Source organism: Pleurodeles waltl, chromosome 6 (assembly GCF_031143425.1).
Source record: "Pleurodeles waltl isolate 20211129_DDA chromosome 6, aPleWal1.hap1.20221129, whole genome shotgun sequence".
Lineage (NCBI taxonomy): Eukaryota > Metazoa > Chordata > Amphibia > Caudata > Salamandridae > Pleurodeles > Pleurodeles waltl.
The window spans coordinates 888,264,558-888,281,122 of NC_090445.1; the positions used below are offsets into that span (position 1 = coordinate 888,264,558).

General features: G+C 41.2%; 1 protein-coding gene across 6 annotated transcripts in view; it reads right to left on the minus strand.

Annotated features, from left to right (window-relative positions):
• UROS (uroporphyrinogen III synthase) overlaps positions 1 to 16,565 on the minus strand; it is a 450,422-nt gene that overhangs the window by 380,929 nt on the left and 52,928 nt on the right. For 2 of the 6 annotated variants that reach the window (XM_069239701.1, XM_069239705.1), the window contains exon 2: positions 3,960 to 4,030. The exons of the other annotated variants lie outside the window; for them this stretch is intronic. The gene's annotated coding sequence lies outside the window, so the exon portion shown is untranslated. The remainder of the gene's footprint in view (positions 1 to 3,959; positions 4,031 to 16,565) is intronic. 6 annotated transcript variants of the gene reach the window in all.

Sequence of the window (16,565 nt, forward strand, 5' to 3'; positions counted from 1 at the left end):
TTAGCTGTCAGAGACAGGTTCAACTCTGACAGCCTAGTGCTCAGCAGCACTAGCAGCTAATGAGACTACCTTTCATGAGTACCGGTACTCTACTTGGCAGCAGAGAAGTGCCGGTACTCAGAGTGAGAAAAATAAGAAGTGCCGGTACTCAGTACCTGTGAGTACCGGCCCATTTAAAGCACTGGTAATACCCCATTTACTGCACCGCGAAGCTGTGCAAATTAACACCTGTTAAAAGCAGTAGGTGGTACCTAAACGAAATCCTAAATCTGCGGTAGTATCACAAACATGCCAAACGTTCTGATTCAGGTAGGAGACTCCCGATTTTCAAAGCAAAACATTGCATTACTTTGGCTATCACCCGACCGAAATTGCCTCTCTTCGGATAGAAGTCAATAGGAGAAATACATATGTTTTTAAAGCTCCCACTTTCCTCTACTAAAATTATGGCATGCATGATTTCATGAAAACTAGTTGTAATAACGTGATTACTACAAAGAACCCATCTCCATATGATTGCTGTGGGCATCAATTCGCCAAAACGCCAGTGGTAGCTGAAGTGACATTACATACCCTTTACCTCAATGGCAATATAGGAAGTGACATCACATGACCCTCCGCCCCTGTTTATTTTTCAGGAGGGCATGTTTACATGACTAACATCAAACTTGCACTCTCTTACCGTCCATTACCTTTATTCTTATTCATTCTCACTCATTCACTTGCGTTCACTATTATTCTCACTGCAACTCACTTACTTGCTGGCACTCTGGCACAGGTTTACTAAAGCTTTGCACCGTGTTGATGCAAACTGGTGCAAAGTGTAAGGGTGGAATTTACTACCCAGTGCAAATCCTGATAGTAGTTGGATAGTGTCACAAAATAACACAAAACTGTGCCATGCACTGCCTTCCTTTCTTTCGGGTCTGGTGGGCGTTCCATCGGTGATTAGTGGGTGTTACCATGCAACCACTCGAGGGTTTTGGTGCAAATTCCTATCTACAAACATTGTTAGAGGGGATTTTGCACCGAAATCTTACGACAACTCAATGCAGGCATAACGAGAGAAATGTTTTAATTCCTCCCCGTTCCTTCAATCAGCACACTATAAAGTGGGTAAAGCCTTAAAGCATTATTTCTGTACACAAGGGACCCCTTCCAGTACAAACAGTATGCTACAGAGAACACACAGATCCTTGCACTATGGTGCAAGGGTGTGCGCATTGGCGTGTGGCTGCCAAGAATGCAGCAGTGCAAGGAGAGAGAAATAATGCACCATATGGCAGTAAAAATGGTGCATTGTTTCTCTCTCGCTTTGACGCAGGGCAGTGCAGCATCTTTGGTGCAGCATTGCCTTGCATCACAAAATAGTAAATCTGGGCCACAATCTCAGACACACACACTCATTCACTGCCTGTAACTGTCTCTCACTCACTTTCACACACACACAAACAGACATGCTTATACATACACATGCTCAGACATATACACACACTCCTCACATAAACACATTCTCACCCGCCAGCACGGACACAAAATACATTTAAAAATATTTTACATACCATAGCTGCCACCAAAGGTGTGCTCCATTTTTTATTACTGATAGTGAATAACAGAATCTTGTTTACTCTTAGTGTAAAGAAAAACGGGCAGAAACATAGGAATGCGGAGCTGCCCCTTTGTTTCTGGCACTGAATTTGCCACCTCTAAGGCCTGGGGTTAGGGTGACCAGAATTTTAATGCCAAAAACAGGACATTTCACAAAAAAACAGAAGAAGGACTACAATTGTACTTCAACCTAGCGCAAAGAATGACAGCACTCATTAGCAGTGAATTATAGACGAGGTATTAAGAACATAGATAATATGCAATTTTTAAAGCCAGTAAAATGCTTGTCAATTAAAATGTTTTCTGATAGTGTATGCTTACTATCTCTTCTGTGGAAAACAAAAAAAGCACTTCCCAACGTTTTCAGGCGACCCTCTCTAAAAACCGGGACATGAGCTAAATTTCCACTAATCTGCCAGGGCAACTGGTGAAAAACCCGGATAGTCCCGGTAAATCTGGGACGACTGGTTACCCTACCAGGGGTCGCAAAGGTGGTGTCAGGGGTCACAAGGGGGCAAGCCAGGGCACGCAGCAGCAATCCCTAAAATGAGGTCTAGGATGACTGCCAGGGCGTCTAAAACTGGTCTAAGAACATAAATTGCCAGTATGGGAAACACCAGTCAGTTACAGTGACTTATTAACTTCGGTTTGTTGAGAAGGACATGATGTTTTTGTCACCATTGCTAAGGGCAGGTGTGAGACATCTATGAATGGACAAGCACAAACTAGCCGGTACTGCAGTGTCTAACGAGAACACTCCTTTCACCTGTCTAGCACATTGAGAGCGTTATGTTCTGGCAAAAAGCACAAAGAAAGTGGCTCCAGAACATGTGATATGCAAATACAGACTGTTGACTGCATCCAGAATCAGTATAGGCTGGCTTATATTTACAGTGGGGGGGGAGGGGCCATGAGGGGGCAAAATAATAATAATTTTTAAAAATGGCACTGATGGTGTCTTTTTCTCTTCTGCTCTCATCGTCCGTCTCTCCTGGAAGCCCCAACTCGGGACCCCAAGAAACTGCACTAACTAATCCTGGTGCTGCTCTCATTCTGTTAAACAGCATGAGAGAAGCAACAGGGAGCGGGCCCTTTTAGCACTCACAAGAACGCTGGAAGCCTGGGCTTTCCCTAACCCTGCTAAAAGTGCGCATGTCAGGCTGGCCATCGCAAGACGGTTCTCTGCTGCCACTCAGCAGCAATTTCCCTGCCCCATGCTGACACTCAGTTCAGGACAGGGTGCTGAAAAGTAAAATAGTAATAAATAAACTTTATTACAATGTTAATTTTCCGTTCTGGGGGCATAGTTTTTAGCGGGGCTCTCGTGGAGGTACTGCCCCTGTCCAGAATATAATACGTTATGGTGTAGTTGAAAGTATGCCTTTAAGAACATTAATACTCATTTACATATGCCTGTTTTTGACAGCAAAGTTATTCCTTTTATTTAAGAACATTTGAGTCACTTAAGAGATTAATTAATGTAAAGTTGCTGGGCAAAATGTATACCCATGAAGGAAAAAAATAACGCTAGTAATAGCAGTTTGAATGTGACAGATGTTTAAAAATGTACGCAGACTTTTCATATGTTGCACATAAATGTTAGACTGTTGCTTTCATCCAACACATTTATTTCTTAAGTAGGACAACCCCAAGATCCATTTTTACCAAGGCACTAGCATAATTCACCTGAACTAAACAAAAGGTTCCTAGCACATAAACAATAAAAGAACAGGCACTGGCAAAGCCTAGGAGAGCCATGGGCTTTGGCAATGTTGTGTACCAATGCTGTACAGTAGAGGAGATACTTTGCAGTCTGGCTAAAACTAATCCTAAAAAGTACAAGGTTCAGCTAGGGCTAATGTGCTTTTTTAAGCGCATTAGTGCAGGGTGTATATTAGTCCTTTTTTATTATCATTTTTAGCCATGCTGCACAGCAACCACACTGCTAAACAGCACGGTTACAAATCAATGCCAAAGTCGGCAATGCCCATGCTGTACAGCAGGAACAAAAGGCATTGGCAGAGGCAACAGTCTCAAAGGTGAGACATATTGGCTTTGACAATGTTTTTTAGTTCTCGGCACAACACCCCTGTATTCTGAGTTAATCAGATAGCTCTCCCCTCCTAAGTATGAAAAAAATATATATGATATATGACATAGAATCTTATCACATAAAAAAGCAATTGTGCCCATGTCACAAAAAAAGCAAGTCATAGCTTTTGTCACAATAAACATATATTTTAAAGGAGAAAAGGGTTTATTTGAAGTGTGTGTGGCATAGTAAAACATAGCTACAAATGGCAAGAGTTAAAAAAAGGATGACAGGGAAGAAGAAAAAATGAAAGTAGTACCTCAATCACAGTGCGATCAGTGGACAGACAGCAATCAAGCTTAGGTAATCAGTACTTGGTCCATGCTCCAGCTAAAAGAAGAGGAAGTGAAAGCAGCATGCAAAGGCTAATTAGAAGCCAGCAAATAAGAGTGAAAATGAACAAACGTTAAGTAAAAGGTGGGCTGCAAGGCCCTTGTTGTATACAGTTCCTCTTGCAAGTGAAAGTGCGTGCAATGCTGCAGATTAGACCTAAAAAGCGCACAGTAATAATAACTCCTGCCACAAGTTCAGCAAAGAGCGTGGCTCAAATGGCATATCTGTCTTTCAGTGATGCTCTCAAGAATACAGGACTTTTCACTGCTGGCCATAAACCTAATGATACGGGTAGGGATGTCTAGAATGTAATGCTTAGCCCAGTGGTTCTTAACCTGTGGTTCAGAGATCAATGGAAATCCATGATGCCTACTCAGTTGTTAGGCAATTGCTTAGAGAATTCAAAAATATAAACAGGTTAATAAAGTGTGTAAATATAAAAAGCAGCAAAATGTAAAATTAAGAATTTTAAAAACGTTCTGTAAATGTGAGGGAATTTGAGATTGTAGACTAAAAATTAAATTAGAAACCTCCGATTAGCTCTTTGGGAGCAGTGCAAATGCATCAAACAGAATACAGTATGGATGATCAGTGGCCTCAATTAAATTTAAGAGACTCTTAATCCTTTCTATTAACATTTTAGATTTTTTTTATATATGTTTGTGAATGAAAAAAATTACATCATTTGTGTATTTGATGAATGCTAGTTATCTGTATTTTTTGTGTATTGATTTGCTGTTTAAATCATCAAAATGCTTAGGCTGGGGCCCTTGGCTTTTGGTAATGACTCCTTGGGAGTTCCTAGATAACAATCATTATTCAGTGGGCATTACAAGTTTCCAGTAATGATTAAGTGGGGGCCCACATAAGTCAAAACATTAGGAACCACAGACTTGGGTACCACCCCTCAGCAGAACCAGTGCCAGTCAAAATGCTGTTAGAGTGAACTTGAATTTTAGGTGGGAGATCACCAGTAACCAGGCCAGGTCACTTGAAGTTGGAATTACAAGATTAGACTGTTGTGGTTTCATCACACACAAGAGGCACCTCCTTAAATGGTATTCCCATAGTTCCCACATATTGACACAAAAGCAGGGACGAATGAGTTTGTTCCAGGGCTGCATGAAGAGAGCACAAATCTAGGACGGAAAAATCCTGTTCTAATCATCACAACTACTTGAGCATGCATAGGTAAAGGAAGGTGGATTAATGCTATTAATTATTAATGGTAACTCACAGAACCATTTACCCAGGACTGATTTTTTCACAGATTCCACAATTGTTAGTCCTGTTTGTCCCAAATGAGCTTCAGCCAGTTTTTCTCCATACCATTAGCCAGTTCAGCCAAGCTGGTTGTGTGTAAAACAAGGCTGTTTCATAGCAGCATCGAAAAAAGCACACATCTGACCACACGTGCAGCACTGCAGACCACGTTACTCAATGGAAATGCTGATGGTGTTCCCAAATGAAAATGCTGGAATGTCAACATATATGTGAAGCAGAAAATGTGGCAACTGGAAGGCCCAAAATTAAATATGGCTTTCAAGAGACCAGGAAAGAATGGTTACCTGTTGGGTTCTGGCATGTTGGAAAAAATGATCCACTGTGGGATGGTTCCCCCAATACATGGCAAGTCCAAAAGGTGCTACCACAGAGTCCCATCATCAAAATCCCAAATGGCTACTAAGAATTCAGACGCCCAAATCACTGAAATATGATCCTTTTCCCGTATAGCCAAGAGCAACTCATCGCTCAAACTATACTCCCTGACTGGCGCTTACTGCACAAGATCAGGGCACTGCACTGGCAAAGGCAAAGAGTGATTGTACATTTAAACAAAGTACATAGCCTGAGCTGAAATTGTTTGACTGCAGACTAAAAAGGCAGAAGTTTTTTATTAGCCTCAGTTGGTATCCAATTGTTTACATTTTTTAATTCAAGATTTTTAAAAGAAACGTAATTCAAAAATTAAATCAAACGTAATAGTTGATTGAACACATCCAAAAACACACCAGAGAAGAAATGCTGTGTATTACCTGATTTTACAGAGGGCTTCCACAATCCATCCCAAAGAGGCAAAGTGTGCCTGAACATTTGTCTAGTCAAGCCAGATTATTAATTAGTATTCAGTTTGAAATCCAAAAGTACTGCTGAAGAAAGGAGCTTATGAGGCTGAACTTTTGGATCTCCACAACATACAATTCCAGTCTAACTGCAAAAATGTTTTCGGGGCCTTCTTTCAGAGTTAGTAAAAGGTTTAGAGAACCTGACATGTTAAAGGTAAATCAACCCAGCTCTGTTAAGAAACCCTATAAAAAATGATCATTGGTATAAACTTACTAGAGTGCCAGGATATCAGTTAAACATTGGTTTACAAAGTATGATTTACCATCTCATCAGTGTAGTAATCCCACTGGGCCAGCAGATCTTAGACGTAATGAGATTAACCACAAGCTGTAAATCAATCAATTAGCCATCACAATTTCAGTAGTTTTTTTCAGTCAATAACGAGAATTGGTGTGAGTTCAAAATATATATTTAGAAATCTTTTAGTAAGTTAACTCGTTATTGAATAGACATAAGTAATCATCAATCAAATAATTAATCAATATAATCGAATAACATAGATTGGGGATAGGCGAGAAAAAGTGTCAGCAACAAACTAAAATAGCTCCAAATAGAGAGGTTAAAGCAGAAAGCTTCAGAATAAAATCTCAATAATCCATCAAGCAGAACCTTCCATAAAGAAAAGTTCATGAAACTCAGTAGAGTTTCTGAGTAGCAAAGATTTGGACAACGAGTGAATGTGCGCTGAGAAAATTTCCCACAAAATTTTGGAAAGAATGAGCTAAACTACTCTAGGATCATGGACTAATATAAAATGTAAAACTTTTGCAACAAGTATCAGCTTCTGTCTCGTCTCAGCCAATCAGCAAACAATATCTTAATTGGAATAGGAACATTTCACTGTTATCTCATGGTACAACAAATAGTTCATAGTCAAAAAAGTGTATTTGCTATAACGTTATCAAAAATTATTTTCTTCAAAATAGTTTCCCATTGTTGTCTTTGCTTAATGAAAACTTAAGTTCAGGGTTAGACTTTTTACATCATTCTCACAAGCTACCTATTGATTCTAGGAGTAAGCCTTTGTTCATTTTGAAACATTCAGCAGAATGTAAGTTAATACAATTTAATACATTATTATATTCTTACAAAATATGCCTATAGGAAGGTTAAAACGTACTTTTCTTACATTAAGTCATCGTATTCTCAGCAGGTTAACATCATTGAAGGTTTAACATTCCTAACTTAGGTCAAGATTGCAAACTGCAAAGTCAGCTTATTAAGAATTATACATGTAAATGTGTCTGCATAGGGCTTTTCACTTGAATAAAAGCATTGCATTTTCCTCTGAGGCCTACACGTTATTGCTTTAATTTTCATTATTTTTAAAACGCTTTCTCAAACTCAACACACATCAGCTCACAAATAAAGTTGAAATGTCACGTAATTAAAATAGATTGTTAGAACTTGTTTTTAATGAGGAGAGTAATGGTAAAACCCAACATGATATCCAAATGATTGTAATTATTTTTAAAGGCCACTTTTATTAAGAAGGTTAATTGTAAACATGGAACACCTATGCAAAGTATAAAATCTAATTACAAACTTTAGCCCAATCATCTGGCCCTCATTATTATATTTATACCAGGGTCCCATTGTGATAGATCATAGAAAAACAGATTATGTGCAATTAGTTTCAGAGCGAAACTAGCTAAAGAATAGTCCTCAAACAACCATCCTTATTACTTTTCCAATTATATATGACAAACAGAAATTAGGTATTCAAATTATAATACATTACACAGTAGAAATACACCTATTGCCTAGCTAGAGTGTTGTATTAAGTCAACAGATAAAATTTAGCTATATGGATCAATAAAAGTTTGCATAAGCCAAGAAATCAGACCTCCCTGCATCAGTGGTGAAGGCAATCCATATCTGTGTTAGACCTGATATCCTTGGTGTGGTCTCCCCTTTCTTTTTTTACCTCTGCTTCCCATGTTTTGACTGAGTGCTGGACTCTGTATCTGTAATTGGCTTTTTCATGGTTGGCACATCTGATTTACTAGTAAGTCCCTAGTAAAGTAAACTAGGGGAGCCCAGGGCCTGTAAGTAAAATGCTAGTGAGCAAGCAGCACTGGTTGTGCCACCTACATTAGTAGCTTTGTAAACTTAGCTCACACCTGCAACTGCAGTGTCTCTGTGTGCAGTTTTAAACTGCCAATTCGACTTTGCAAGTGCACCCACTTGCCAGGCCTAAACCTTCCCTTTCTATACATGTAAGGCACCCCTAAGGTAAGCCCTTGGTAGCCCCATGGGCAGAGTGCGGCGTATGTCAAAGGTGGGACATGTACTGATGTGTTTTACATTTCCTAACAGTGAAATACTGCGAAATTTGGTTTCTCTCTCATAGGTTGACATGGGGGCTGCCTTTAAATATCCTTAAAGTGCAGTTTCCCTTTGAGAGCAGATGGAAATATGGAGTTTGGGGTCTCTGAACTCTCAATTTTAAAATATATCTGGTAGTGAAGTTGGTTTTTAGATTGTTAGTTTGAAAATGACACTTTTAGAAATTAGGCATTGTCTTGCTTAAACCATTCTGTGACTCTGCCTGTTTGTGGATTCCCTGTCTGGGTCAGCCTGACAGTTGGGCTCTTTGTGAATCCCCTCTAGACAGTGACACAAAGGGAGCTGGGGTGCAGCCTGTATATCCTGATGAGACATCTGAGTTAGAGTGAAGGGAGGAGTGGTCACTTACACCTGAATGGTCTGTGCCTGCCCTCACACAATGCTGACTCCAACCCCCTGGCGCGTGTCCGGGGCCTGGCCTGGCCAAGGCAGGATCTTGTGAACAACGGAGACTTTCCTTTGAATTCTGCCTACTTCAAAGGCAGGAAGTGGTATAAGTAGTGAACCCAAAATACCAGACTTTAGATCACTTCTGGAAGCAAAAGGAACCTCTGCCAAGGAGAAGAGCTGATGAGAAGTGCTTCCCTTACTTGTGCTTTGTTGGGCTATCCTGAGGCTTCCGCCTATGAAAGGGGATAAAGACAGGACTCTGTTGTGCATTCCTACTTGAAGAATCTCCAAGGGCTTGAACTGAGCTTGCTTCCTGTTTTGAAGACTCAGGGCCATCACAGACTTCCTCTGCCAGCACCTGGACGTTCTGCTGAGACTCCTGCCCTGCCAAATGGTGCCCTATTCAGTCCATTCGCCGTTGAAAGGTGAAGTTGGCAGAACAAGGGATGAAATCAACCCACAGAACACCTTGCGGGGAAATTTTTGATGCACCATCTTCAACGTGGCTGCTAAACGACGCGACACCCACTTCGCAGCTGAAATCGATGCTCCACTTGCATCGCAGCTGGAAGATTGATGCTTCGCGTCTGGAGAAACAACACAACACCCGCTTGCGGCTGCTGATAACGACGCAAACCACAAGCAGTGCAGTTTTCTAACACTGTGCGAGCATATTTCTCACGCATCATCCCTGGGCGTGAACCTGCGCGGATCTGAGGTGCCAGGTCCGCAAATCGATGCATTGCTCTCTTACGAGGGAGAAAAACAACGCATCGCCTACCCGACCAGAGAATATGTTATGTTATGTGGATTTGTATAGCGCATGGCTACCCGAAGGCCTCCCAGCGCTCAGAGCTAGAACAGTAGAATGAGGAATAAGAGAGTTGGGAATTAAGTTTTAAATAGCCAAGTCTTTAATGCCTTGCAGAAAGTCAGTTCATGACTAGTTGCTCGTAGGCCAAGAGGTAGGGAGTTCCACACCTTTGCACCCTGATATACCAAAGATCTTCTACCCCATCTGGCTTTCTTTACTTTTGGAATTACTGCCAGGCAGGCTGAGAAGGATCTGAGTGGTCTATTAGGTGCATAAAAGGAGGCTACTGTCCTCAGCATTACTGGGCCTCTATTATGTAGTGCTCTATGTATATGGCACAGTGTCTTAAATTGTATCCTCTTGGCAACAGCCTGCTTATTCGGTGTCTGCTGGGTAATGCCAAGGCAACATCAGGGGCCGATCCCTCATGTAGGCAAGTCTCCATCAGACATAGAATCAGAGGTTTAGTCTGTTCTAAGAGCAAGTGTATGTCCAATTTATGTGCTACCAAAGAGCGACAGTTGGGTAAAAAGATCAGACATTTACTATCTTCTTGGGCTGTTAGTTCCAAGTAGGCCAGAGTACGTTGTGGGGTCCACAGGCATAGACCCCATGCTCAGGGTTCATGGGGTCTATGCTATGAGCGCAACTACTCTGTGTATCAGGCCTCAGAGCATGGAGGGAGTCCGAGGTATACTTGGTTCTTACCTCTTTTATAAGTGCATGGCTAGACCCTCGGCCCGTTCTGGTTCGGACGGGCGCGGACGGGCGCAGACGGGCGCAGACGGGCTTGCACGTAGCTTGCATCAGACCTAAAAATAGCCCATGTGCCGAAATAAGAAAAGACTGTACCTCCGACCCACCTAAAATGGCGGCTGTAACAGTGCTTATGAGGAGAAGTAAAAATGGCGGGCAGAAAGCTAAAAAATCACGGATTCCCTACCCCCGGGCCACTGAACACGGACCAAGGGGCGGAAGAGATAAGAAGTTGTCCCTACAGGGTTTAAAACACACGCATAAAAGGCAGTCCCTGTCAGCCCATATAATCAGGTTTGGGCTAGTGACACAGTTAAACCCTCAGTTAAAACACACAGATACAGGTTAAGAACGATTCTTTTTTTTTTTAAATTAAGCAATTAAAAGGTATTCCCAACTTTCAGCCTGCTAGGGAGACATATAGCAGAGGCAGCTCTCACCTACTCGTTTTCGCGCATAGCTTGCATCAGACCTAAAAATAGCCCAGGTGCCGAAATAAGAAAAGACTGTACCGCCGACACACCTAAAATGGTGGCTGTAACAGTGCTTCTGAGGAGAAGTAAAAATGGTGGGCGGAAAGCTAAAAAAAATCACGGATTCCCTAACCCCGGGCCACTGAACACGGACCATGGGGCGGAAGAGATAAAAAGTTTCCCTACAGGGTTTAAAACACACACATAAAAGGCCGTTCCCTCAGTGGCAGACGCCATTCTGTGGCGTATTAGCTTTTATCAAGCGTATTTCCTCTCGCGCTTGCATCTGAGGAGGCGCTCACATTTTTCCCTTCGTTTCACTGGCAAAACATACCTTTCTCCTCACAGTGAAAACAGTCAGCCTTCTCCTCAGAGAACGCTTCATCATTTCCGGCAAGCACAGGCTATCAGTCACGCCTCATACACGCCCATTCCCACACGGAGCTCACTAATATCTCTTCCCTTCTCTTCCAGTCTCCTCCCACTAACTACCCACAGTTATTTAATCCTTTGAGTTCCAGTTTAGTATTATCATTGTTTTTTCCTATTTTTCCCTATTATTTATCCAACATGGAGTTTTCCAATGTTTTTCTGGATGACAATAATGACAGTGAAAAGGATTTTAAATCTAATCTCAACCAGTTCATCCATTCCTGCGTAGCCAAAGCTGTTTCAGCATCTATGACTAAACTTTCCAAGCAATTCAAAAATACAGTTTTGTCAATTATGTCACAATCTAATATGGCCCTATCTGCGAGGGAAGGCAGAAAGGACAAAGCCACAATGGCTTCTCAATGTCAAGAAACAAAAACTGTGCTTATGGATGGAGAGGCTTCCTCACATGGGAAAGTGGACAAAGCTCCTCACAAGCCTCCTAACAAGGAGGGGAACGCTCCAGGACTAAATGTAAGACCAAATCTAAGCATTTAGACGATAATGCTCAAAAGACTGTGATTACTGCTATCCATTATACAGATGATGATCAAGATGATCCTGATACAGATAATGATGCAGACGGACTGGATATCTCAGACTTTTGGTATGGACCAGCTCCCAAGAAGCAGAAATTGTCTGCTTCTCCTTCTGATCCTTTTTACTCCAAAACTATTCTGGACTCGGAGGGCAATCCCTTGTTCAATCCTAAACTAATCCGCCACCCAACTCCACTGAGTGGCTCCCATCAGATCATGTGGGCGAATACATTACAGCCAGATTACGCCTACCTCTAGATAAACAGACTAGGGCAGAGCTAAAGTCTGAGTGCCCTAGACCCTCCCTGCCTCTTCGTATAACTGCTACCCCAGCTATTGATCCCTCCCTAACTTTTTTCACAAAGTCTGGGAAAGATCCCCATAAAGGGGAAAAAGAGCATGGTCCGTGTGTCAGAATAAAATGTTGGACATCGTGGGTCATTTATGCTGCATTTTTGACATTGCAGAGACAGCTAGGCTAAACAATGCCTCCATTGATCCAGAAGAACTTTCATTGTGGGTACAAAGAGCCTTCTGTTTATTGGGGAATGCCAATTCGGCTTTGACACACGAAAGATGCAAAGGTCTGCTGCTGAAATTAGATTTTAAGCTAGCAAATCTTGCGACCATGGATCCTGGTGCTAAGGCTGATGGACTGCTGTTCGGTGATTCATTTATCAAGGAGTTAAGCAAATATGTAACAACTTTTGCTGGGTTGGATAAGGCCCAACAATCACTGAAAAAGGTATTTGCCAATCGTGTTTTTGCCAGATCCGGTAGAGGAAGGAGTCGCTTTACCGGCAGAACCCTTAGACCTCAAGGTTAAAAAGGTTCTTTCAACGCCTCTTTCCTCAAGAATTCCACCCTCAATTCTAGAGGGTTCAGAGGACAAAGTCAGAGGATCTACAAGTCATCTCATCCCGCAAGTAAGTGTTCCTTGTGGCCATTTTTCTTTAGGGGATCGTCTACAATTCTTCCATCACAAATGGAAAACCATCACAGCAGATCCCTGGGTCTTAAACACAGTTCAGGGCTATTCCATAGAACTTTACAAAAAGCCTTATCAACCCTGTCCCCCTCATGTCCTAAAAGTCTCAGCAAAGATGACTTCTCTGGTTTCACAAGAAATTCAGTTTCTCCTTCACAAACACGCTATTCAACATAACTATCTTCACCTTTCAGGTTTCTTAAGTTAATTTTTTTTAGTTCAAAAGAATAACACAAACATGAGACCAGTCATAAATTTTAAGTACTTCAACCAATTTATAGTCGACTTTTATTTCAAAATGGAGACCATCTTGCATTTCAGAAATGATTTGTTCCAGAACAATTGGATGGTTCGTTTGGATTAAGAAGACACATATTTTCCTATTCCTATTCATCACTGAAAATTCCTTCATTTCCAATGGCAGGGAGAAACCTTTCAATTTTCTTGAATTCCTTTCCGTCTTTCATTGGCTCCTTGGTGCTTCACTAAGCTAATGAAACCAGTGGTGGCACATCCCAGAGCCCAGGGCTTCAGATTAATTATCTATCCGGACAACATCTTGTTAATCAGTCAGAACGTTCAAACTCTTTACTCTCAAATGCACTACATTTGTTCTCTCTTGTCAGATCTGGGCTTTCTCATAAACAAAGAAAAATCCATTGTTTCTCCAGCCCAGCACATATGGTTTCAGGGGTTCCTTGTAAACTCGAAAGAAGCCACTCTTCGCTTACCCAAGTCAAAAGTAAAAGCAATAAAGTCTGAGATAATCAGAGATAATCCACTTTTTACGACTTCCTTCCGTCTCCTTCAGGTCTCTTGCAAGGATTGTTGGTCTGCTTTCTTCCTCGATCCAAGCCATATTTCCAGGTTCTCTTCACTATTGCTATCGGGCCCTGCAGAGATTGAAAATCCATCATCTACGCAGGGGTCTTGATTCCATCCCCTTCGATCACGAATACCTTATAGAACTTCAATGGTGGCTAGATCACTTAGACGCATGGAACGGCTGGACTATCCGTGCTTCAGCACCAGATCTTGTATTAGAATCAGATGCAAGCCTGATCGGCTGAGGCACAAGGTGTGGTCAAATAATGACTGGAGGTACATGGTCTCCAGAAAAGTCTTCATTGCACATCAATTGTTTAGTGGTTTAGAGATGCGTGCAGGCTCCTTTGCGATAAGACATTTTGCAAAGAACAAAGTCTAATGCTCTATCCTTCTTCGAATGGACAATCTGTCAGCAGTGAAATATATCAATCATCCCAGGGGGCACAAGGTCAAAGCTGTTGGAAGAACTGGCAAAAAAAGCTTTTGGGCGTTTTACCTTTGTCAAAAAATGTCTGTTTGAGCAGAATATTTACCAGGAGAACTCAATAATGTGGCAGATTGGTACTCCCGCTACCTCTACAATTTCAGCGATTGGAGGCTCCATCCTTCTATTTTCAATACTCTTTTTCTTCAAATACACCTTTTTACCTCTCGTCTGAATTCTCAAATTCCTCAGTTCTTCAGCTGGTGACCAGATCCTCTGGCCCTAGCGATGGATGCATTTTTACAGGATTGATTCTTGACAACCACCAGTGCTTTCCCCACTTTCCTAATGATCAACAGGGTTTTCTCTCAAGTTTGGCGGCAGAAGGCCAGTTTAGTCCTGGTTGTTCCATTTTGGCAGTCTCAGATTTGGTATCCTCCCCTTCTAGAACTGGCAATAGACTTTCCAGTCTTTCTTCCTTCTCGTACCGACCTTCTTCTCAACCCACAGGATCTTCCTCACAATTTAATCCTCAACTGTACTCTTCTGCTATCAGCTTGGAAGGTAGTAGGTCTTCCCAAACTTATACAGGAATTTCGTCTGAAGCTTCAGAATGCATCAATAAATCATGGGCTCCAGTTATGACGAAAGCTTACAAATCAGCTTTGTCAAATTGGGCTAGTGTATGGGAAAATCTTGCAATCCCGTTTTTTGTAGATATCACTCTATTTGCCAAATTTATAGCTGCCCAATCTAGTTCAGGAAAGTCATATAGAACAATAAATCTTTATTGTTCGGTATTGTTCAGCTATTTCAATAAGTCATCCTCATATTAATGGAAAACCCATTGGTGAACATCAACTATTCTGTCGTATGTTAAAGGGAATAAAGTTTTCTAACCCTCCTATTCCTAAACACAGTGAATTATGGGATGTCAGTGTAGTTTTACAATTGTTTCTGTCCTGGTCTGACAATGATTTATTATCGTTTAAGATGCTTTCAGCTAAATTAACTATGTTACTGTGTCCTATATCTATCAAGCATCTGTCAAATGTGCATATCTGCTCATCACTTTACTCCTACAGGTACCCTTTTCAATGTCCGGAGACGTACCAAAACTAATATTTCTACTCGTTTTACCCTTAATTTCCCAATCAACCAAAGTTATGTGTGGGAAATTGTCTTAAGATTTACAAAGAACAATCCAAAACCTCATAGACCAGTTTAATCTCCCACTTTGGCTAGATGGGTTAAATGGGTCATGTCTTTGGCGGGTATTGATACTCCTAAATTTGGGGCTCATTCCTCCTGAGGCGCCATGGCTTTCAAAGCCTTTTGGGCAGGATCTTGACTAGAGGACATTCTGAGATCAGCTGATTGGTCTAATGATAGTATCTTTTGAACCTTTTATTGCAAGCCTGTTAATACAACATCTTCGGTGGTAATTGATATGCTTTAAAATAGCATAATAGGAGCCTCCAGGCTTGACATAAAATGTAGATTTTCTTAATAATTTATGAAGGAAAGTCTTAATTTTATGAAAGACATAGAGGAGTGTATTATCCAACTGCAACATTCTATTAATCATGTTTTTCCCACCCCAACAGTTGCTTCTTCTCCAGCACCATCAACTAACTAAGAAGCATCAAAACTCCAAAGATTCTTCAAACACAGATCTCCATGGAACGTCTTTTCCTTCATGAAGTTGCCAGTCAGTCCCGGCTACTGAGGTTTCTGCTGAATATCTTCACCTGGACTTTGTTCAAGACTTTTTCACTCTGATTTTAACTATTTATAACTTATGTTGCATCTTACCAATGTTTAATACGTATTCATGACTCTTCTCGCACATGAAAAGAGGGCTGTTTGCAGTCAAGTTAGGTGTACAGTGGGATCCCTCATCACTCTTCGGTTCCACAAGTTGGTTTGATTCCATTCCCATTGGCCATGTGTTTCTCTGGCCCACTGGGATTTGTAGTTTATTCTCTTGACTGTGGCTGCTATTTAAAATAAACCAAGGAAAGAAAAGAAAAACATAATACTCGCCTACGTGTCTTTTATAAAATTAAGGCTTTCCTTCATAAATTATTAGGAAAATCTACATTATTACACACAAAGCATTGTCTTTGGGTGATCAAATATTCATGCAATGGCTGATCTGCACAATGTGTAGTCACATTTAGAAACCTGGGTACCAATCTCAGGTTCACCACTTGACCAGATACTTTCAGTTCACTATGCCTCATTTTAACTGAGCTTAAAATATGAGACTACCTTGATGAGATCAGGATGTTTGCTACTTAAAACCACATGTACATATGATTTGTCAGAGCTTTGGAGATGGAAAATGTTTATGTTTAAAAACAATGACTTTTAACAGCTGTCATGGAAACCAAGTGACAGTGAGATTGT